The following is a 24,957-nucleotide window of genomic DNA, read 5'->3' on the forward strand; positions in this document are numbered from 1 at the left end:
CAGGCACCCATCATCCGGCATAAGACCAATGAACCAGGTGTCTCTTAACTCCCACTAATCATCACTGATATCATTTGATGACAGTAACAGAACTTAGCATACAAGGTTGTGTTCCCCAGCAGTCTGAGTCAGTGTTTGTTTGTGCTTTAAACCCATGACATGGGTTGGTGTCATTGCATCCCTCGTGAAATAAATTGGGAGATCAGAGAGATTGGATTGGACACAACCATTCTTAAGGTATTTTGTCCGTGTGTCAGAGGAGAAAGGGCAGGAAAGACTGCACTAACAGTCAATAGATCCCATGAAATATATTTGCTTTTCTTCTGATTTTCCCATTGGCTGTCCCATACAACTGCCATTTCTGCTGTTAACCACAGGATCTCCCTATTAAAGTACTTAAATTACTCTGGCTGTTGGAAATCATTTTGTGCTTCCCAACACTCCTGGCTACTTTTAGCATGACAGCTTTTGTGCACTGGATCTGCTGCAGAGCAGAATTAAGTTAGCAAGAGCTTTTGTGCTCATTCCAGAAGGCTTTGATATTTCCACACGTTGTCCATAGCAATGCTACACTTCCATGTTCCATGGTCCCATCCCATCTTTCCCATGAGCAGAGTACACAAGTGTTCTGTTGTGACCCATCATCTCAACCCTGATCCTTCTGGAGCGGTAGGGACATCACACTGAGGAGGTGGAGGGCAGGACCTCAAAGTGGTAATGATGGATGGGAGGGAAGAAAACCTCGTGAAAGGTCTCCATTCTTCTATGGGTCCTTCATCCAGATTGTAAAATGTCAGGCTCTCATCTCAACTGCTGGACATGGCAGCAAAATAAATCAAAATGCACTGTGCTGCAGTTTCAAACCCTCAGTTACCCCACCCTGGGGCAGTTTAGGCAGTGGTGAGGCTATTGACACTGGAGGTCCACAAAGTGTTGGCATCTCCACATTTCAGCTGCTGGAAATCACAGCAAAAATACGCTCCAGATTCATCTAGCATTTGACCTAAATTCATCTGGCAGGGAGAATCAGCAGGACTTTTTCCAGTGACCTGCAGAACATTTTGTCTACTTCTTTCTGGCTTATGCTCTAAATGACTGAATTTTCAAATAAGACACGTTGAGTCTGCTATCAGGTTGGCTGAAGCAGGAAGGCACAGATTTAAGAGCACTGAGGTAGATGTATAACAGCACAAGGGAGAAGGAAGGGTGGGTGGAAGCAAACGGAATGATCAGGACATCATCTGGTGACTTATTGTCACCACTCATCCTCCCTCTGTGTGGGCACTGACCATATGAGGACATCACCAGAAGCTGTTTTGAAATGAAGGCCATTCAAGATAGATCCATCTTCACATTAAGGTGAGTCTCATAGGGTCACGGGGAAGATCAAACCTCTTTTCCCATGGAGCTCCGTATTGTAGCACAGCTCTGAGGAAGAAAAGGAGCATTTGCTGTGAAGCAGAAGAGCTCTTGGGAGTGACATTATGTCACTCACATTTCTCAAACTTTTTAGTTTGTTGCATTCCAGGGTCTTTATTGGAGGCACGAAGTTGGTGACTTTATAAACATCTAAAAAAGGAGAAGTTGAGGAAAGTACAAATGAGTTTCACCTCGGATCTAATGACTATAATTTTCTCTCATAACTGTAATTTCTGTAATTAATGGCTGCATTCTTCTATTGTTGCAGTATTTGGAGATGACATGAAATGAGCAAGTGTTTTTGTTTCAGTGACAAAAGAAGAAGGTTAGCTGGTTGAATGCTGATAGGAAATGCTTTGTAGGAGGAATAAGCGAGAAAGGACCGATAACAACTATTTTACTGGAAGGGAACTGCAGCAAGAGCAGTGATCTGATAGAATGCTGAAAGTCCCTTTATCCTCCATGGAGCTTGGCAGATTCAGCACCTGGATGGACTCCTTGGGACAACTACATCCATCACAATTTTGGGCATATCATGGGGCTAATTCAAAAGGTCTTTGTTCAAATCTTAGCTCTTCCCAAATCTCACACTTGATCATTTAACCTCTCTCCTTGGACACCATCCCATCAGTTCAGAGAATCCCTTCAGCTTCCTTGAAAGGTCCCCCAGAAAGGCTTGTGTTCTCCCTGAGGTTTGCATTACAGCTTGGCCTATGGGAATCCCAGCATAGATGGGTTTTTGGTTTGTTTGTTAATTTGTTTGTTTTTCTCAAAAGAAACCTCCACCATAGTTTGGTAACGATAGTAAAGCAATAATCATCTCCATCGTGTGTGTCAGCTTCCTGGATTCCTACCCTGTGATGCAGAAGTTACACATCCCATGGCAATCAATGCTTTCTGAATGAAGTTATCTCAGATCAGTTTCTGGTATCTGGTTGTGACCAAACAAAGAGGTATCTTTAGGATGCAGATGGCCTGGATGGCTCTGCTGGCATGAAACCTGCCTTTCTTCCTCACTTGTAGAGATCCGTGGTTACAAAATCTTAACGAGCAATCAGACTTTGCTGCCACACTATTCAAGTGGCTGTTCAGGTGAATGGCTGTACTGAAAAGAGTTACCTTCAGCATTCAGCCAGCTGGAGACTCATTCGATGTTTCCAATCTAAATTAACTTGCCTCTAAAGACCATCTCATGAGTTTGTTTCTGAGGCTGGAGGGCAGGGAGGTAATGAATTCAGACTTCACCTTTAACCTTCCCAGATCTGAAAAATAAAACAAGGAATTCTTGCATACACGATCCCAGCCTGAGGCCATCAGCTCAAGGAAATCCCTCTGGGAAAACAATGCGATTTTCTGCATTTAAAACTCCTCATCTCACTGGGGAAGGTTGAGTTTCACCTTATGACGGTGATTTTTTATCTCCCTTTTTTTTTGCCAAGTGATTTCTCTTTGTACATCCGTGGTTGGACTCAATGATCTTTAAGGTCTTTTCCAACCTGAGTGATTCTATGATTCTATGATCACCCTCCACTCATGCTTTGCCAGTGAGGGAGGATGTTGTTGACAGCATCTCCTTTCCATTCCCATTCTGGGATGAGGGACTCAACTCATTGCTTTTTGTGCCTTCCATAGATGCTGCTTAAAACAGAACACAGTCTTTTACACTGCCAAACCGCACCTATCAGAAAGGTTACAGAAGCCTGTCCAGATAGATGTGCCTTGTTTTTGGCTCGCTCTTCCCCATCTCTTACTGCCATATGTTTGTTAGTTGCAGAACTGGGAAAGAGAAACATTAAGAGAAACTCTTTAACCAAAAGAGGATTTGTTTTCCCAGTGCTCAGAGATGGCACTTGGGCAGTGACTAAGAAATCACATGTAAAGGGTTTTCCCATCTAAAAACGGGTCCGTGGGTATTAGAAATTTAAATCCCTAAATAATAGTAACAGTAATGGAAATTAGTCGTGAATTTTGTTATCTTCTGAAGATGGAGCAGCATTAATTCAGGAAGAGGGCACTGGCTTGCACTAGGGGAAATGTGGAGTGAGATGAGGGCTGTAAATATTCACCACATAGTTGGTTTATCTGTCAGTCTTCTCAACATTAAACAAATTCCTCTCCGTTTTCCAGGGATGATTTTTGCCCTTGGGTTGTTGTGCTTGCAAGTCCAAGCCAGAGAATCATAGACTCATAAAGGCTGGAAAAGATATCTGATATCCCCAAACCCAAACCCAAAAAACCCATCCTTCTATGTACACTGACCACATCCCTCAGTGCCACATCTCCATGATCCTGAAACACCTGCAGGGATGATGACCCCAACACCTCCCTGGGCAGCCTGTGCCATTGCATTACTACTCTTCGGGAGGAATATTCAACCTGAGGGTGAAGAATATACTGAGATCCGTCAGGTACTGCTTCCATTTGGCTTTCTGCTCCCCATTTCTCTTCGATATGACCCCAAGACCATGGCTGTGGTGAAACCTTATCCCACAGATAGATAGAGGTTAAGAGGTCAAATCTCAAACCATTTCCATGGCCACAAGATGACCGCAACTACAGCTTCCCATTGCAGAGAGGGGAGAATTAAAGCATGTGTTAGCTCAAGCTTTAAAAACAATTCCGCCATGATCAAAATGTGCTAAAAAATAAGAAAGACAGGGGAAAAAAAAGCCTTTAATTATGGGTTTGGGTTGCATCAAACCTGAAATAAATCCTTCTGCGTACTTGTTTCGGCTTTTTCTAAAAATAAAGACTAACAGAGGTCGATTTTGAACCATCACTTCAGACCTTAAAAAAAAAATAGAAGTATTTTGTTCTGCAACTGGCAATCAAAAAGCATTTCATCCCATCCAAAAATGAATAATAACAGGAAAAAAATAGACAAACAACCTTCCAAATTCTTTGTTTTGTGATTATGTTTTGCTGAGTCCACTCAGAATGAACAAGCATTTCTGGTCAAGCTGAATAGATGTGATCATTTTCCCAGGGAGATAAAATATTATGCCGAATGTATGCATTTATTTATTATGCGTTTTAGCTGTAAATACAAACGCTGTTTTATGCCCACAAAATGCACAAGCTATCATTTAAAAAAATGTTTATATTAACACTGGAAGCTGGGCGTACTGCCTAGCAGAGAAAATAATGTCAATTACCCACACAAATAGCTTTCCAAATCTCTCAGTGCCTGCTTTCTGCATGAGCAGTTAGATTCATAGAAATTAGAGATGGGAAAAGATCTTATTAACGTATCTCATCTACCTCACTGCTAGTAGAGGTTTGTCCCCCATTGTGCATCTTTTAGGTAGGTTTTCCCATTCTTGATTTAAAATGATGAGGCCTGTAGGGTAACTCTTTATATATGTACATACATATATATATTATATATGTCTGTATCTTCATTAGCAAGCAGAAATGTTGAAATTCTGCAGAGAAAAAGTGAGGTGGTTGTCACCCATATTAACCTGTAGTCAACATAGAGTCATAGAATAGCTTAGGTTGGAGAAGACCTTAAGGACCATCCAGCTCCAACCTCCCTCTGTGGGCTGGTTGCCAGTCACCAGATCAGGTTGCCCAGGATCTCATCCAAGTTGGCCTTGAGTGTCTCCAAGGATGGGAACATGCAAGAGCTAAAAGCAGATGCTCCCCTGTGTTGAGTTTGGAGAAGTAATAGGCCCTGGAGATGATGTTTCTATCCCTGATTGTTGGCCTAGCAGCACTGAATGGACAGATTGAAATAGAAGCTTGATCACACTCCTTCTCTTCAAGCCTTTGCTCCCTCTCCACTGCTCCAGTACTGATAAAACACTTTCATGGTGGGAGCCCCTCCAGGTATCCAGTGGATTGATTTCTGGTATCATTCCCTTGCTGATACTCAGTCTAGAGCAAGGCATCTTGGCTCAGTTTACTTACTCTCACTGCTGTGTCTGTTGCTGGACCATTGCTTTCCACCTTGGACTAACTGCCACATCAGTAGCCCACAAACATGACAGTGCAGGTTGCAACATCTGAGCCCAAAAGAAAGTCCAAGATGATGGTGCAAAACCCAGGGATGTCCTTGTCCAAGCCCAGCTCAATGGGTGCTCAAGCAGAGAAGAAGGAAAGCACAATAAAGCTTTGTTTACCTGCCAGCTCTCTCCAAGATCTCAACAATCAGCTTTTTAATTTGATAGCAGATACATGCCTGTGGCTCATGTCCAGCCAAAACCACTTTGACAGTGAATCTCTGACATATTCTTTCTAAAGGTCACCATAAGTGAGCCGGGCTCCTTCTATCAACTTATCGGTTCTTTACTTAAACCAGCTTAAAGAGAAACTTTCCATGGTGAATTACATCCTAACAGTATGTTATTCTGTGATAAGCACAATCCATGGGGCCCGAAACACTCTCTGCTCCAGAAATCGCTGATAACAGTGTGCCTTTTTCTTTCGTGAGGCACAAAGTTATCTGCTGTCATTGTAATGCACCTTTTCCTCCATCCAGACACTGAGCACATAGGCGACTGCTGGGGCAAACAACATTTCCTCTCCGTGATTTCTAGTTTTGGCCAAAAAAAAAGCTAATTCACTTCTGTTCTTAGGCAGAAAGGCTGCGTATTCTTCACATCCCTCTTGTTAATTCAGTCCTGATGAAGGTGGGCTGTGATAGAACAAGGGAGAACGGTATTAAACTGAGACAGGGAAGGTTTAGGTTGGATCTTAGGAGGAAGTTTTTCACCCAGAGGGTGGTGATGCACTGGAACATGTTGCCCAAGGAGGCTGTGGATGCCCCATCCCTGCAGGCATTCAAGGCCAGGCTGGATGTGGCTCTGGGCAGCCTGGTCTGATGTTTGGTGACCCTGCACATAGCAGGGGGTTGAAACCAGATGATCATTGTGGTCATTTTCAACCCAGGCCATTCTATGATTCTATGATTCTATGCTCTCCTTTGGTTGCACATTCCCCACTCCATGTCCTCCAAATTCAGCACTCGCACTCATTGCTCTGCTGTCCAGCCGAACAGGTGTTGGGTCCATTCAGCACTTAAGAGCTGTAATCTCATGTGGGAATTAAACCTTGCTGGAAGCTGCTCCTCCCAGCTCCTCATTTTTGTGGCTGAAGACATTGCCAAATTTGAACAATTCAATCTGAAATTTTTGACACAGCGGGATCCGTACCAGGCTGTGTGGTCTTGGAAAGCTTTAACCAGAAAGCATATTAGAGAACATTTGTGCTGTTAAAAATAAAATGGTAACAGCAGTGATCCTTCCCGCACAGTGTGGGCAGGGTCCCAGCCTGCTCTTACTGGAAAGGAGGGAACTGGATCGCTCCAGTACGAAGGGTGTGAAAATGTTTTGAAAACTGGATCTGCTCCTCAAAACATGAACTTTTCTTACCTTTCTCTCCCACTTCTGTTCCCCGGGCATGTCAGTGCCAGCCACAAATGACAGAACAGATTTCTGAGCTATAGAAAAGCCCCATAAGCACATTGCTAAGATAAGCACGATGGTGTCTCTTCCACCATCATGCTGTCCTGTCGCTCTCCAAAGGGAAAAGCAACCATCCCAGCCTCCCTTCGCTGCTACATCTGGGTCCACAACCAGCACCCTCATAAGAAATGGAGGTTGATAATGACAACTTCTGACTTCATTTATGTAGATGGACCATGTGCACATGATGATAGTGGGAGCTATTAGTAATAGGTGAACGGCTGGGCTGGATGATCTTTTAGGTCTTATCCAACCTTGGTGATTCTGTGATTCTATGATTCGATGATGTCATGATGCCATTTTCCTTATTGCTAGAAGCACTCCAGGGTACAGCCATGACCACATCTCGTGCTTCAGGCAACCAGTTCTTTCCTCTTCCTAGATATCACACTTCTCACACAAGAGGGGCTTTGTACCTTCAGGTATAAGGGCATCCTGAAGTGCTTGTCCACACAGGAAGCTGTTTCATCCTAGAGATATAAAAACTGACCTGTTGTTCCCAGTCCAGCCTCCAGACAGCTGCAAGCTGGGTTGAGTGCTAGTTTGAAGCCCTTCAATTGCAATGTATATACGGCTGAAAATCAAACTGGGTAAAAGAGGTGTGTTCTGCTCCAGGATGGATCTCAAAAGAAGCAGTGGTATACCTTACAGGGGTGTAAATGGAGTCTTTTGCCAGCCTGCAAAGCCTGAAGCAAGCCTCCACAGAAATGAGAAATAACATGGCTCCAGGGAAGCAGTAACTTGACAGATCCCTCACGAATTCAACTCAAGCTTCCTCCTTCCCTGTCTTTCACAGAATCATAGAATCACAGAAGCATTAAGGTTGGAAAAGACCTCTAAGATCACCAAGTCCAATCCCAACCCACCCCCACCATGCCCACTGACCCAACAACAGCACTGGATTTTTATGAATGCAACAAGGGCAGGATTCTTCCCCTCACTGATCTGGCTGGACATAACTCAATCTACATTCAGTCCATAACACACACAGGTTATTGGAGGTATCAGCTGTTTCTTTCCATATCACCTCTCTCGTTGCCCTTCACACTTCTGTGGACTGCTGCTCCTATGTGGTCCTACATTACTCAGCCATGCACAGCACTACACCAGAAGGTCATAGCTGACCTTCACTCAGGGACATTACAGCTCCTGTCAAGTGAGTCAACCGTTGTTAAAGCTTTTGTTACCAAAATATTGTACAAAAGTGACTGACAGAAAGCTGGAATGCTTCCACTTTTGCAGCATGCTTCATCTCCTGCAGTCAGGGAGCATCCCTGGGGCCAAAGAATGGCTCACTCCCTAGGAACATTAATTCCTTGCCTTTATTGTAGACACTGATCCACCAGAATTTAGACAGTCCACTGGGAGAGTGGTGTGGGATCACCAAGGAACAGAACCTGTCTAGATGAGACAACTGTGGTGTATCCTGCTCCTGTCCTACATGCTGGGCACCACCATTGCCCACTCAGCAGGGATAATGTGTTCCTTTCTCAACGACTTGGCTTTGGCTTCATCATGATCCAGCTCTTTTGGAAATAAAAGACTGAACAGCTCCAGTAGCTCAGTGCCAGAAATGAATATGGCATATATAATCCTAGGACCTCTTCCAATCCCAGGACCTCTTCTATCCCTGGAGGCACTCAAGGTCAGGCTGGACAGGGATCTGAGCACCTGACCGAGCTCCCGTTCATTGCAGGGAGTTGTACCAGATGACCTTTAATTGTCCCTTCCAACTAAAAAGATTCTATGATTCCAGTCTCCTCTTGTCAGTTCTCTGCTAGGAAACCTTGGGAAATCATTCCTTTCCTCTCTTCCTCCCAGCACCTGGCCTGACACAGAAAAACCATGGATGGTTTTTAGGCTTTTCTGTAGATAAAAAAATGTGTCTCAGGGCCCTCAGAAATGCAGATGGACTTAGAGTGATGCCGAGTGATGGGGTGGATGTTGCAACCAGCTGCACTTAATTCAAAGCTGGAATTTCCTTTACATGGTCACTTTTCTCCTGCTGAGTGTCCTGCGTACTCCATGTCTATTTGATGCTTTGGCAAGACTGGAAAAGCAAACACGTCCCTCTTGATGTCATTTTTCCCTAGTGTTTCACTTGTTTAACATTGTTTGTGTTCCTCTCCAATTAATTCTGATCCCTCAGTTGGCTTCCCTTTTTAATTGTCTTCTATCTTTCTGATAACTTATAGCCTTGCTATAGCGACAGTAATTGATCAAGGAACTCAGGGATAGGTGTGTTTTTGAATAATTCATTTTATTGCTGCTCTTCATTTCTTATTCTCCTTCTGTACTGCTTCCCTGATGTAAGCCAGGAGTGAATTTTCTCATTTCCAACACACAACTTGCAGCCAAGTTTCATAGACCTGAAAAGGAAGAAAATTAATAATAATAACAACAAAAACAACCAGAAGTGGTTAAGGATGAAACAGTAGCAGTCTGAAAGCAGATAGGTGATCATTAATACTAGCTAGCACTGAGAGCTGGTGTTATCCCATGGGCTGAACTAGAAGGTTGGTTCAAATGAAGATGCTCCATTGGACTCTGGAAGAGTCTTTATTAAAGCCTTCAAATTTTAGTGGTTTTATCCTTGACCTGCATAGTTGAGTTCAGGTTGATCCCTGAAACAACCATAAGATCTGGCTGGAGAAATTTGGGCCACCAAACAAGCATCTGCTTCAAGGCACTGAATCAGAATCACAAATATAGGGTCTCAGTCTGCAGACTTGACATGAGGTTTCACATAGTGGAAAGGATCTACTGACCTCCAACAACCTCATCCTTCTCCAATGCATCATTATCCTTCAAAACCCCTTCTGAGTATCTGCACTGATCTGCAAACCAGAAGGCCAACCTCCAGCATGGTACCATCAACCCACAAATGGAGTGAGATCCAGAAGACTTCTCTCGTCTAAGTACAATGCAGAATAAACATGTCCACAGCTCCCTCCGCATGCAGTGCCTATAAAAGCTTTTCTGCAGCTGTGTCTGAGCATTGCTGGCCTCCCTTCTCCCTGCTTCTTCCTGAGAATGCTACTAACAGGGTTAATACATGGGTGGAAAAGAGCCTGGAAACATTTCGGAGGATATCGTAGGTACCTCTGTCTTTTATGGCTTCTATTATTATGCCCATTATTCTGTTCAAATGTGGTTATTGGTTCATTAGTATTTAAATCAGCTGATAATACACGGAGAGATATTTCTTCTGACACAGCCTATACTCTCTGTAGTGTGGAAGTTATAATAGTGCCAGCTGATGCCATTTATGTCAAACAAGCTTTGATTTTCAGCCTGCAGTTGTGACAGAGCAGGGCCGTGCAATTTGGGAAGCTTAGCATTTTGCCTCCACAAAGGGAGGATTACGGAGCTTGCAGAGGGTGGCAAAAATGAGACACCCAGCAGTTTGCTTTCTTTATGGCCAACATATCCCCACGGCAGTGTCATGGTAAGGACACGAGGGATGTGTTTTAAGGTGCTTTGATGGCTGTGTAGTCCTGCCTGGAGACGGAATGGAGGCAGGAGAATGGGAGAAGCTTTGGCCCACATGGAAAGATGAGGCATGAGGCAACGTGGGGAGGGCAGAAAGTGGAGAGCAAGAGAAGGATGGGAGCTGGGGAGGGATCAAAGCCAGTGTTGATCTCCCTCCCCATACCCATACCCTGCACTTAGACTTCGGTTTGGGCTGTTTGTAAGGAGAAATCAAAATAGCACAATTACAGCCTTACATTGTCCTTGGAGATCCTGCTGGTGATTTTACTTCCTTTTGTGCAGATTTGGGATCTCTCAGGCTTTTGCTTTGGAAAAAGAAGATAACAATAACAATAATAATAACAATAACAATAACAATAACAATAACAATAATAATAATAATAATAATAATAATATAAATTTAAGCTTAGTGTTCTCTCTACGGCAGGTATATACAGACCTGGCTGGCTTCTTATTTGAGAGCTGAATACATCTGTGTATATTGGAGGCATGTGAATGTACAGATTAGGTGTTTGGCTTTGCATAATTCCATCCCTCTACCTACAGTTTAATGACAGCAGCCTTGTGTGGAAGATTGGGGCTCTGGACCTTGTGTGGGGGGACATCTCTTGCTGAGTGCTTCAACTCCTGATCATATTTGTGGTGCTATTAAAGGAGTTCAGTCTTGCTCTCTTGTCTTTTTCTGGGGGGTTTACCTGGTGTCACATTGGCATTTGACCGAGGAACTCCAAAAACCCTGAGTCTCAACAACCCAAAATGCTAGAAAACACCCCAGAATTATAAACTCCATTTTGTCCTGGGTATTGTAAAGCCCTGTAAGAGCACCAGCTCATTTGTGCCCTCTGAAGCTGGTGGGACTAATTGGACTCATTGGAGCTCATGGGGCAATCAGGAATTGCCTTCAGCAGCCTTGTGTCTGTTGTGAAGACCACTCAAGATGATGAATCGCTTGGACACAAGACCTCAGGCATGCACCTCACTTGGTTGAGAAGCACTGTGTGACAGTGCTAAACAGAGCCTTAATTTCACCCAACTACTACCCCAAATACCATCTCTCATATACCTCACTAAGAGTTGCAGCACCTCTTCCTACACTATGCACAGGGCATGGCATGAAAACTCAACGCCACCTCTGTGCTAGAGGAAGGTATCCTTACTCCCCACTGTCATTCCCCATGGGGTGTGTGTTGGTGGAGGTGTGTGTGTATGATGTGCATTCAAACACCCCAGGGAAGGGGCCAGGATCCCACTTGTTGCAGCTGTGGAACTCCCCATCTGCTTCTCCAGCTAATACATCTGCTTTGGTATTTATGTCACATTCCAGCCATTAGCTGCAAGCACTCTAACAGACTCCCTGAAAGAAGCACACATGTTTCCAGATGCCTCCTCCTCCAGCTGGGGAAAAGAGATGTGTACGTAGAGGTAATAGAAGAAAACTATATTTTCTCCAGTGGTACGGCTCCATGAGGGAAAGCAAAACAGAGCAACAACAAAAAATTCAAGCAAGAAAAGAAACAAACCCTCCAACTCTCAGTGCATTTCTCCATTTCAGAACGCAACACCTCATCTATGCTCATCTATGCTGCATCCCTGCAGGTATTCAAGACCAGGCTTGATGTGGCTCTGGGTAGCCTGGTCTGCTGGTTGGCGACCCTGCACATAGCAGAGGCTTGAAACCAGATGTGGTCCTTTTCAACCCAGGCCACACTATGATTCTATGGTCTATTCTGGGATAGCAAAGGATAACAGTGCGAATGGGCTCTCTCCTCCCAGAAAACACAGACAAAACTATTACTAAGCAAAAGAAAAAGGCCAATTTTTGTTGCTGCCATCAGAGCCTGGAGGCATCGTGAAATTCTCAGCCTTGACAGCAGTGTGCTGTGCCACTGTGGTCACAGAGACGCATGCATGTCCTTGTTTTATTCTTTCAGGGAAGGCACACGTCACAACTAATTACATCTGTGCTGGAAGAGGCAGTCTCCAGTCACCGAGTGTGCTTCTGGAAAGCATTTCCATACTGATGATCATCCTGCTGCCTCTGCAGAGAGGCCAAGAATGGTGCCAAGAGCTGAAACCAGTAGAGTAGCCTATGGATTTGCTGTAGGGAATTACACTGGGTATGTCTGAGCATCTACCACAGGACACTGTTGCTTCTGATGAACCTTCTCAGTAGTTCCTACATGCAGTGAGGGAATTTTTTTTGCACAGATTTCTATTTTCACAGTACCTGGTGCATTCAGGTTGGATATTGAGACCTGGGGAGGTTCAGGTTGGATATTAAGAAAAAGTTCTTCTCCAAGGGGGGGGGGTGGGACCTGGAACCGGCTTCCCAGGGATGTGGTCATGGCACCAGGCTGATGGATTTCCAGAAGCATTTGGACAACACTATCATACATATGGTCTGATTTTGAGGTATTCCTCCATGGAGCCAGGAGGTGGACCCAGTGATCCTTATGGGTCTGTTCCAACCCGGGTTATTCTATGATTCCAATGCCATCCTGCAGGTATTAGATCCCAAGCAATTTTATATCCTGCTAGGGAATACGAGGATCACATCCCTACAAACTGGATGGGCCAGTCCCAAAATTACCATGCTGGATTGAATTGGCACTCCCTTAGAGAGCATCTCCTGCTTCTCCTTGATGTGATTTCAGACCCACCATACAGTCTTTCTGGGACTATACCCTCTCTGCTGAAACTTATCAGCTCTCTGTGACTTTCTCATCCTCCTCCCTGCCAGAGGAGATCAAACCAGGCATGGAGCTAACAGAAACACTGATCAACATAGGGAATGCTGATATAGAAATGCCTCACCAGCTCCCATCACCTACCCATCTTTGGAGCATCCTCCCTGCACTGAGTGAAGGAGCGAATGCATCCCAACCCTGGAGCTACAGAAAGATGGTACCAGCCTTGCACATTCAGCAGCTGTTTTTCCTGAGGCTGGAAGGCAGCTATCAGTCAAAATTAACACTGCATGAATTCCTGAAGTAAGGGTTTTTCACTGATGAAAAGTAACAGGATGGGGAAGAAGAAGGGAAGCAGCGTAGATGGAGAGAACAGACTCGTGCAGGGGGCAAGGAAGAAAGGGGATTTTCACCTCTCAGTGGAAATCTGCAATTTTAATGTTCCATGGTGGCTCTGATGCTGCCCCCTCTTTGCTGGGGCATTGCAAGGGACACACTGTCAGAAGATGATTGTTTCTGTATGTAGGATGAAAGGTAATGAGCTTAAGTTGCTACAGGGGAGGCTCAGGTTGGATATTAGGAAGCATTTCTTCTCTAAAAGAGTGGTCAGGCACTGGAATGGGGTGCCCAGGGAATGGTGGAGTCACTGTCCCTGGAGGTGTCTCAGAACAGTGGAGATGTGGCACTGAGGGACGTGGTCAGTGGGCACAGGGGGATGGATTGTGGTTTGACTTGGGAATCTTAGAGGTCCTTTCCAACATTAGTAATTCTATGATTCATCAAGTGGCCCTAGAAAAAGCAAGCAGGGTCCTGTGGGGAGGTGGTGATGTGAGAAGAATTGGCCTGGTTTCACTCCAATCTCCTGCAAAAACGTTCCTCACCTCCTTGCCATCACCAAAACAAGGGTGTAGTAAGCACACTTAGCTCACTAAGTGCCAAGTGATGGCTGCAGCCATGGTGCTCTGCAGGGACAGTTATCTCTGGTGCATTGGTCTGCCCCCAAAAACCAGAACAACAAAATTCCTCTGTGTTCCATACTTCAGAGTAATGCCTGAATCTGAATCCTTTTCTATCTTTCTTTCTTTTTATCCTTTTTAATCTGGTGATTTTTTTTTTTCCTCTCTGAATACAGTAGAACATGTTCCCCCCTTCACTTCACTGCAGGATCTCAGCCGAGCATTTCAAAGCTCTTTCCTCTCCCTGGACAGAGCCTTAGCAAACAATATCAATGATCTAAGTTCCTCTGCAAAATGAAAGGAGGAACACACTCCCTGGTGCTCTTGTGTACGGTCTGAACGCGATCCCTGCAGAGAGGAGTTTGCAAATGAAATGTGACAAGTATTTCTCACGATTGCATCTCTTCCCTAATCACTTTTGGCTGCGTGAGGTGCAGCCACCCTTCTCCTTCCTGTTAGGATAGATGTGATCCCACTGTCATAGCATCAAATGGGGGTTTGGCATCTTCTCTCAGGTAACAGTGATAGGGAAAGAGGTTATGGCCACAAGTTGGTCAAGTTGGATATTAGGAAGAATTTCTTTTCTGAAACAGTGGTCAGGCATTGGCATTGCTGCCCAGGGAGTGGTGGGGTCACCAGTCCTTCCATTTCCTGAGCTTGGAGTAGGCTAGAAGTATCTGGAGGGCTGAGGTGAAGGTCTGTGAAAATCAGATTTTTCCTGGCAAAATCTGAGTGTGATGGTGCTCAGTTTGTTGGTCCCTGTGCAGGAAACACCACCCAGAAAGGTAAGACATTGCTGGGGGTTGGCTTCCATCATCGCCATATATCCCATCTCTTCCCTTTTCCCATAGGGCTCTTGTGCATGCTGTGATAAGCACATGTCAAATTCGATAACAGCAATTTGGATGAGCAAAATATATGGCTCAGAGGATGCTTTCCCCTCTCACCATGAGACTGGATGTGTGAAGGGACTTTCCTTTTTCCATGTATGGAAGCACTTTGGGTCACATGAAGGGTTGAATCCACAGATGCAGAACATTGAGCACTCCCCAGAGGAGCCCCATAGATGAATCCTTCTCTCCCTGCAACATGAATGATATGAATATGATTCTATGATGAATATGATTCTGTGATTGCATGAAGCAGCACTGCATCATTCAGAATGAAAAGGAAACACACACACACACACAAAACAATTCAGCAACCAGTTTTCAAGCTGGAAATCCATGCATTTTCCTAAGAAAGGCACACAGTCCTCTTAATTCTTTCTAATTCTATTTGCACTGGTTCCTATGCTGTGGGAAATAAGCTGTTCCATTTTAATTGAGAGAATTGCAACAATATCTTGTTTAAATGCATTTGGGGTCCACCCAGAGAAAAATCCAAAGAATAGAACCAAATTAAAGATGCAGTATTACCACTGCCCATCCCTCCAAAAAATGGTTCCAGGATGCACCGTAAGATATTACTTTTTGCTCTCATAGGAAAGGCTTCATTTTGTTACGTCCGCACCTCATTTCACTTGTAGAGCAATTACTGCACCTTGCTAATTTTTTTCTTAGACGGGCAGCACTGGAAAATCAAAAATCAAAACATTCCCTCTGACAAAGTTATTAACATTGAAATGCCGCGATTCTGCTGCAGCAGATTAATTCTAAAAAGCAATCTGAAAAAAAAAAATAGAAGAGAAAAAAAAAAAGAAAATCTTATAAGTGGCTTTTGACCAAATGACTGGAAAATGAGTTCATTGAGAGTTTCACTCAAGCCAAATCTGCATTTTGCAGCATAATAAACTATTTGACCAAACATCATTTCATGGATAGAGTGGCCTCTCTGCTACATATCAATAGGAAGGCTTGAAGAAAGAGCATGCCCAGCTGGGTGCATCGTTAATGGGTCAATTTGTGGCTCATTTTCTGTTATCATACTGTATGGCAGACAAGCTTCTCCATGTTAACTGGGAACCCTGCAGAGACAATGGTTTTCAGTGGGTTTTATTACCTCACGGACATGAACTTGCCTTTACCTCCCGTTGCTCCAGGAAATCTGAACGCACACTGCTTGTTTTTTTGTTCTTCTCAAAGTGTGTAGTGGAGCTTTTAAGGGCGGTCAGCTGCTTTATCCTCATCTGCAACCTCCCTCAGCCTCACACCCAGCCCTACCCATGACCATGACCATGACCATGACCATGACCAACTATGACCATGACCATGACCAACTGTGACCATGTAGCAGCACCCAAGATCCTCTATGAGACTGTCTCCTTCCTGCAAAGAGAGGCTGAAACATTTATGGCCACAAAAAGTTTTCCAGTGAAAGTGAGCTCATGTAAGTCTTGATGGACCTGGGAACTGGGAGCTAATTTACTCATAGAGTCAATGAACTCATTTGCCAACAAGCAGGAGCCTTCGATTGCCTCTGTTCCTACAGAAAGATAAAGTGGATAAAGCAGTAAGTATTTACTCTTTTCTGTCTATATACACAACATATTTCTGTTGTGCTTCTTTTAACAGGGCTCTGTTCTAATTGCATTTGTTACCAGTGTGAAACTTTAAGCTCAGCACCATCCTTATATCAGCACCATGTTTGTGATGTGCTGCATTTCTGGTCTAGTTTCTTAAATAACCCCTTCCTTTCACATGATCTCAGCCAAGGACCAGACAACCCTCCCAAAATGCTTTCATCTGGCGTCCCTTCTGAAGTCTCCCCAGAGCCAAACATGTTCACAGCTCCGCAGGATCCATAGGATCCTGATGACGTTTCATTAATGGAGCTCATCTACCCACGGATCCAATTTTGTCTGCTCATCAGTGCTGTTGGCGTGTCGTGTGAACAGCATATGCCACAGCAGATGGCAGAGACTCAATTCCAGTGAGCAGCACTGGAGTGAAATCTGCTCATCTGCTCTCCCCTGCTTTGGATGGGCCAGGGGTGTTACTGGAAGAGAGGTTTGAGTTGAAAGGAGAAGTGAAGGAAAAATAGCTGAGCTCAGTATCTCCATTGCCTGAACCCTGGCAATTCAGGTCTTTTATATTCCCTTACTCAGACTTATTACTCTACCTGCCAAATTAAAGACTCCCTGACTTTGACTTCTGCTTTAGAGCTGACATTTACCCACAGAAGCTGTGGATGCCCCATTCCTGGGGGTACTCAAGACCAGGTTGGATGGGGCCCTAGGCAGCCTGATCTGGTGCCTGATTGATTTAGTGGTTGGCAACCCTGCCCGCAGCAATGGGTCGAAGCTAAATGTTCTTTGAGGTCTCTTCCAACCCAACACTTTCTATAATCTGATCATTTCAAGAGACATCCCAGCTTCTCTCCCTCTCCTACTTGCTGGCCAGGCTCAGTACCTATGGTTGATGTGGAATTTACTGTTGCTTTACACTGAAGTCCTACCCCAAGCACTGAAGGGAGCATATAAACAAGAGGGGGTATGACTATTTACAAGGGTGAATAGTGATAGGACAAGGGGCAATGGTTTTGAACTGAGACAGGGAAGGTTTAGGTTGGATCTTAGGAGGAAGTTTTTCCCCCAGAGGGTGGTGACGCACTGGAACAGGTTGCCCAAGGAGGCTGTGGATGCCCCATCCCTGCAGGCATTCAAGGCCAGGCTGGATGTGGCTCTGGGCAGCCTGGGCTGCTGGTTGGTGACCCTGTAGATAGCAGGGGGTTGGAACCAGATGATCATTGTGGTCCTTTTCAACCCAGGGTTTTCTGCTTTCCCAAGTGGATGAACTCCATTTGAAATAGACTTCCTTAAGAGAACTCCTCCCATAAGAACTGTCCAACCATGTCTTTATTAACGGGCTTGGTCAAGTTCCTACCCAACCCTCCAAGGATTTCCTGTCCATGTGCCCCACTGCCAACAGCCACACGTAGTACAGCATAAATCAGAAATACAGCCCATTTTCCACCATGTCTGGTGTGTCTACCTGCCACATGATGCTGATAGAGACTAGCTTGTGTCCTGAAAGCACTTGTCATTTGGACCATCCTTATTTTGCTAATTAGTTGGGTCAGTTAACTTGGGAACCCTCCTGAGTTCCCAATTAAAGCCTTAATCTCAGAAACTTTGGCACTGAGCAGAGATAATCCTGATTTTTCCTTCATGAGATTTCCCTCTAATCCCACTTGGCCATTCTTGACCCACACAGCCCCGGAATCTGCACCATTTCCCACACTCTACTTGGTACCCCATACATCAGTTGACATGTCATCCCACTGCAACAGCAAAGCAAAACATATCCCTTGAGTAAGACCAGCAGATAAACTTTTCTCTCCTTCCTGGGATTTGTAGATTAGTTCATTAACATTCTAAGCCAGGCTGGTCAAAGATTTGGATGGTGATCAGACAATGGTTCAACGCATTCAATTTACAATGCAATTACATTTTAATAAGTTGTGACCCTTGAGGCAGGACCTACCACCTGTCAGCTGAGATCCAGCAGGTGACCTCATCTCAACCACTAATAGATGCTCTGCAGCTGAGGAGTCGGCAGTGTAATAAAATATAACCTCTTGTAGTCTTCCAAACAGACCCTTACTGCCTGACCTCAGCAAATAGTGGGAACCAGATGCCTCAATTTCCCTGCAGGTTTAATTGGGGCCTTATTTCTGGCCTTACAGTAGTGCTGTAGAGAATTGGGAAGTCCTTTGGTTCCCTTCCCACTGGCCCAGCAGGGAGTTAAGATACTTCCAAGGAAGGGGAAGGTAAGCAAAAGCCAAGTGTTACATACACACATCTCCCACCATATGGAGTTGGGCTTAGAGCGGCTTCCAAAGCATTTCACCCAACCCTGACTGTAAGTAAAAGACTGGCTGCAACCATTTAATAAGAAAAAAAATAAAGATCCATCCATGACAAATTCCAGAGAGGGTCAAATTCCTTTAAGAGCATGAAATGAGAGGTTTTATGATCATACTGCCTTGTTATACCCGGCACCCTGTACTGTCATGTGCATCTTAAGAACCAATTTACTATGTCTCTCCCTATTTCTCCTGCAATATTAGGAGCAAAACATCTTCTAAATGTCCTTTCACAGCCATAGCAGTTGTGGGGTTTTTTTTCAGTAAACATTTGCTTAGTAGCACTTGGAGACCCTGTCCTTGCTGAAGGGCCAAAGGATCCAAGCATCCACTGAGGACACAAGTGGATTTTGGTGGTACTTTACAGGGAATAAAGACTGAATTGCTAGTTTTCTTTGTGATAGAAGAGGGCAGACAGTCTCCTGAGCCACACTGGCTGCAGGCAAGTGTTGGACAATGATTTTGCTTTATTTTTCTCAAGGGACATCAGTAAAACCTCTGGTTTAAATGAAGAGAGCCAGCTGCTCCTAAAAGACAATCATAACCTGGACAGAAATCTCCCACATTATTTGTCCAAGAATATGATTTTGAGGGAGTATTTTGGGTGGGGTTTTATTGGTTTAGTTTGCTTAAGCATACACATTAAATTTTCTGCTCTTTGAGCCAGGGGAGTTAACACCACTTGGAGGAATAACAACGGGGCTCAATCTGCTCACTGTGCTTCTGGTCATATAATCATAGCATCATTAAGGTCATTAAGTCCAAACATCAACACAACCCCACCATGCCCACTAACTGTGTTTCTTCTAAGTGTGCTGCTTTCCATTGCTGCTATGCATTATTCTTCCCTCAGTGTCTTCAGCTCATAGAGCTGAGCTGATTAGACACTGGAATCTGCTGTCAGAGCATCCCTGCTCTAATCTCTGGCTGTGGATGTGCAGAGGGCTGTTCCAATGGGCTCCAGGGGATTAAGCAGTGGAATGTGACAACAAGGTTTTCCTTTTCCAAACTCTGGAGGAAATGATAGGTCACCTGAAGTCAAACACTGTTATCCCAGGGCACTTCAGTGCAGCAAATTCAGTTCACCTGTGGATAAGCCTCAAAGTCAATGCTTGGGAAAGGACAGAAGCAAAAGCAAGAGACAGCAAGAGCAGCACTGGAGCTCCTTTTCTCCCCATGACCTTTATTTCCATCCTGCAGCCCTTGGCAGCTACTTTTCCTTGATGTGGGGACAGATGCTGTGTAGTGGAAGTGCATTTTTCCTCTTGGAATCTCTTTCACCTGGACAGAGACCTTCAAACAGCCCACAGCCACCTGACTACTCAGATTCAATTCATTTCTCTTTTCTATTCCCTCCCTTTGGCTACATTTTCTTGTTTTATCCCTCTCATCCTTATAGTTGAGTCCCCTTTTTCTTTCTTTTCTGCCTTATTTTCCAATTCACACTTACAAAGCCTTCCTTAGCAGAAAGGAAGGGGAGAGGGAAGACAACCCCATGGATACCATCCCTGTTCTTGATTTTCAGCCCTTCAGAAAAGAAGCAGGGATGGGGGAGAGGGGAAAGAACACACCACATTGAAAGCCCTGGCAATACGTTCCTGCAGCTTTCCTAAATGCCAGGGGAGTGTTATCTGGCCTTGCACACCAGGAATGAGAACTTGTGCCTTGTGAAGTGTAATGAGAACAGCGCCTAATGGAAAAATCATTTTCTCGTGGCATTTAATTAAATATGTAAATTTATGAACGACCCTGAAATCATCAAATGAAAAGGCAGAGCCGCATGAATTTTGATTTGATTTCCTCCATGGGCTTTCCCCTCATTCTCCACTATTCCCTGTATCCTTAACCAAAGAGGTGGCGCATGGGGAGGCAGAGTGACAGCCAGGCTGTCCTTGGGGTGTCCCCAGCAGTGATGCACACACACGGTGTTTTAATTCCCTGCACTTCAGCTGCTGGTCCAAGTGGATGGCAGATGGGGCTGTGCCAGCTCTTTCCATCTTCCTTTTGCATGGAGCATGGAGATTCAAGTGATTCTTGGCATAGGCCTGGAGCTTGGTGATGTGGCAACACTTTCCTGGAGATGTCACCCATCCATAAACTCACGCTTTATGTGGAGGACTGGTACTGCCTTGTGCCATCCATCCATTCCATTTTCAGAACTGGTGTGATCAAAGAGGTGGTTTTGTCAGGCAACCCAGTTGGCCTTGATGGTTGGACCTAATGATCTTGGAGGTCCTTCCCAACCCTAATGACTCTGTGATTCTATGGCTTATTGAATCACAGCTGACCAGACAGAATTCGAAGTTGCTTCAACCTTCCCATTTCCAGCATGGCTTTTGAGTCTGACACATGGACTCCAGGATGTAGGGTGAACAGGTCCTGCTGATCCCAGCAAAGACTTTTTCTCAGAGCAAAACCACAACGAGGCCATGACAATCCATGTTTGTTTCTCACCTGTTATTTGTCAAGCAGCTGCAATTAGAACAACAGGCAACAGTCTTAGACTGCTTTAGCTTTGGGGTAGAATGGGTCTTGAGGTTCAAAATCCTTCTTGATTTGACACCAGTAGAGGAGACATGACGTGAGCACAACTCATGCAGTAAGTGATGCACATCACTGCCCACTTATGGCTCTTTGTGGGAGATGTTTGCCAGCTCCCCAGGTATGCAGCCAACTGTCTGGCTTATTTATACATCTGCCTGAAGTGGGAAGAAGAAAATCTATCATTAGTGTATGGGAGATACGGGACACATTCATCCTGCTGAGATACTGCACTGATACACTTGGAAAACAGCAAGTGGAAAGGATGTCCATCATTTCAGCCTGCCCCTATTGCTGGTTCTCCAAAGAGAACAGGGACAGCTCCAGCTGTGCAAATGAAATTCAATAGACTTAATAACATTTTAGTGCGTGCTCTTAGCATCGAGGGTTGGGTGTTTTTTTTTCCCCCTTCTCAGTTTCCTTTTGATGATTATAAATGGAGGGGATGTCGTTTACTTGTACAGCTGCAAGGCCAGGTCTTCAGAGATGGCAAGGAGGATGAGGGAGATGATTTTATCAAGAACTTGAAAGAAGGCATAAAACATATGCAGGTGTGCTGATTTCCCAGACAGGTCTAATGAGCTAACAATCCAATCTATCAGCCTGTCTCAGTGGTGATAAAAGTCTTCATGGCTCCTGGGATGAAACTGCACTGCCCATCATCCCATCCCCAACACTGAACTGATTGAGTTATTACTGGAGGAGAGAGAAACCTGGTTATGAGCATCTGCCCTGGAGCTGCCAGTGGGAAGTGTGCATCTGAGGCTGTTACTTTCGTGTGGTCTTCCATAGAATCACAGTCATAGAGTCATAGAGGTCATAGAGTCACAGAACAGATGGGTTGGAAGGGACACCATCCATGGCTTTCGGCACCTCCAGTGTTGGGGCACCTGCAACTCTCTGGGTAAAGAATTTTTTCATAGAGTTATGGAACAGTTTGGATTGGAAATGACCTTTAAGATCATCTAATTCCAACCTTTTGCTATAGGCAGGGGTGTCTCTCTCTCAAACTGAGTGTCTCTGCAGTTGTGTAGCTGGAACACTAAGCTAGAAAAATTTTCTCTACCCTTCAGAAAACACTGATCTCCAAGCAAACATTTTCCCCTACGCTGGGCTCTCAGAAAGTACATCATACTCATAGTTACACTCCCCTCCTCCAAATATAATGTCTTCCCTCGGTCAGGACCTCCTGCTGTTTCTGCACTGTTCACTTTCATTCCAGAGCTCTTACTGTTCTGCTTGTTTGGAGAATTGCTGGATGCTGCCATCAGAGAAAGATGACACCCCACATATCCCATGAACTCAGTGGAGAAACACTTTGGAAATGCAAGCAGCCAGCACAGCCTTCAAGGGCCTTTTATAACTTTGCAGCCAGATCTCTGAATATCTCTAAGTTCAGCCCACGGCTCAGTTCACAATGTCAGTGTCTATTCCCCACCTTGTTGCTCTCACATTTGGAAGACCCTTAACAAAATGCTTGGGGGAGCTGGGCCCTTAGAGCATGGGATGTATAGAGGTGGAGTGACTCCAGGTTTACCCCTAGGGTCAGGCTTGTACCTGTTCTCATCCCTGCCTCCCTGGGAGCTTGGGTTCGGTGCTGCACAAATGGCTCCGTATTGGCTGATTCATTGGCCAAATACTTCGGTGACCTACATACCATTGCCTGCACACAAGAAGGCGTACAGACACCTCCCATTTCATTCTGCCTTATTCATTCTTTTCTTTCACTCTCCAAAATTCCATCCTTGTATTTTCCCTCGGTTGTTCTTTAGTTGTTAGAGAAGTGTGAGGTGTAAGAAAGAACTGCTTAATGAGTGACTCTATGTCCCAAAGAGATACTGACAAGACAAAGTGTAGAGCAGAGCAGGAATTGACAGCCCCAGCAGATGCTGGTACTTTGGTACCTACAGCAGGATGCTAAAACCAAGAAGGAGGTCTAAGAGGCACCAACACACCTCAAGAAGAAAACTTTGGAAGAGCAGCCACTGGTAGCTTGGTCAGAGCTGTAGAGGTGCATATCAGGCACAGGCTGGGAAGGATGGGAGATACGAATGAGGAAAGTACATATGCAATGAAGTCCACCTCCCCAGATCTCCTCTGACAGACCTTCATCCATCTTCCTTTGGCCTTCAGAAGGAGTCTGTGCAAGAATGATACAGCTGGGCCAAATCTTTCCCTCTTTCCTCTTTCTTCCAGCCACGTTAGGGCTGGCTTGGAGTTCCAGGCATGATGTGCTGAGCAGCTGAAATCTGGTCCTTTCTTCCTCCTGAAATGGCATTCTCCTGCCTATGTGAAGCTTAGCTTAATGGCTACCAAATGTCCTAAAGGCTCCTCTAAAGATTTTTGGGAGCCTAAACTCCATTAAAACATCAAGGAAATAGAATACTGAACATCACAAATACAGTTTCCTAATTGCAGAAGGTGTCTGCTGCCACTGTCAACCCCTCTGCTTCCAAACCCGTTTTTGAAGCCATCCAACAACATGGGTTTCCTTATTTTGGAGCATGAGAACAAGTGGGATGAAAGTAGGAAAAACATATGTAAGTTTTTCTCCCTCTCCAAAAAAAAACTCTCTCCGCTTCCAGCAAAAAGAAGGTGGCAGAGGGTTTCTAATTCTGAAGCTGTCAGCTCATTTGTTATTGTAGCAGCTGGAGTAAGCCAAAGCGACGATGATCTGGAAAATGGTGTACCTGTGCCAGCAGTTTTTATCTGCTAATAATATTTGTAATTGGGTGACTTCTATTAAGAAGGAGGGGGGATAAATCTTGCCTGGAGATTTTAACTCGGTCAAGTACCGAGCCATTTCTTTCATACTTCTTTAATAATCCAGGACCGGCATCACAGATTTTGCTGTGTCTTCCTTGAGTGGAATTGTCTAATGAAATCAGTGTTTGTCTGTCACTTGGACACACAGGCACTGACTTGCTCTTGCAGTGGCTGTTGTTATTCTCGTTGGTGCTCAGGCAGGACAGAGTCATACAATCAAAGGAGAACTGAGGTTGGAAAAGAGATCTCAGATTCCCAAGTCCAACCCCAAACCATCCCACCATACCCACTGACCATATCCTTCATTGCCACATCTCCATGGTCCAACACTTCAAGGGATGGTGACCCCACCACTTCCCTGGGCAGCTGTGCCAATGTTTGACCACTCTCCAGGAGAATTAATTTTTCCAAATATCCAACCATCCCAAAGGTCACCAAAGGGAAGCCCAACCTCATCCATTGGCAGCAAAATGATTTTGTGGCCTTCTGTACTAATCCAAGTTTCTGGAGATGCTCAGAGGGAAAAGTTTTCTCTCTCTTTTTGTCAGGTTTGCTTTTTGTGGTCTTCTCACAGCCTTGCAAGTGAGCTGTGGCACAGCAAGGTGTGGTGCAGGTGCATGAGATAGAGGAATTCACCCCTCTGTCTTCTAACTCTGCCTTTCAACTGCCTGCACTGGGCAGGTGAGCTCAGCTGAAAGGCCACAGCATCCTCTCTGCACCAAACACCAATGACTGCAGGAGGCCCAGGTTGCCATGCCCTGAGTTGCACTGTGATGGGAACAGGTCCAGCACTGCCCGAGCTGGGTCAGGGAGGAATCAAAG

At 44.9% G+C, this 24,957-nt stretch overlaps 1 long non-coding RNA gene across 3 annotated transcripts in view; it reads right to left on the reverse strand.

Annotated features, from left to right (window-relative positions):
• Positions 1-9,128: 9,128 nt before the first annotated feature.
• The window catches only part of LOC107314125, a 53,220-nt gene continuing 37,391 nt past the window's right edge, over positions 9,129-24,957 (reverse strand). The window contains exons 1-4 of one of the 3 annotated variants that reach the window (XR_004307111.1): positions 22,083-22,148; positions 21,283-21,527; positions 10,616-10,684; positions 9,129-9,256 (exon numbers count right to left, since the gene is read on the reverse strand). This is a non-coding gene — a long non-coding RNA (uncharacterized LOC107314125). Of the gene's footprint in view, positions 9,257-10,615; positions 10,685-14,969; positions 15,105-21,282; positions 21,528-22,082; positions 22,149-24,957 lie in introns of those variants that run through there. The other 2 variants (XR_001555304.2, XR_001555303.2) reach the window with 2 other exon arrangements.

The sequence above is a fragment of the Coturnix japonica genome, chromosome 4 (genome assembly GCF_001577835.2).
Source record: "Coturnix japonica isolate 7356 chromosome 4, Coturnix japonica 2.1, whole genome shotgun sequence".
NCBI lineage: Eukaryota > Metazoa > Chordata > Aves > Galliformes > Phasianidae > Coturnix > Coturnix japonica.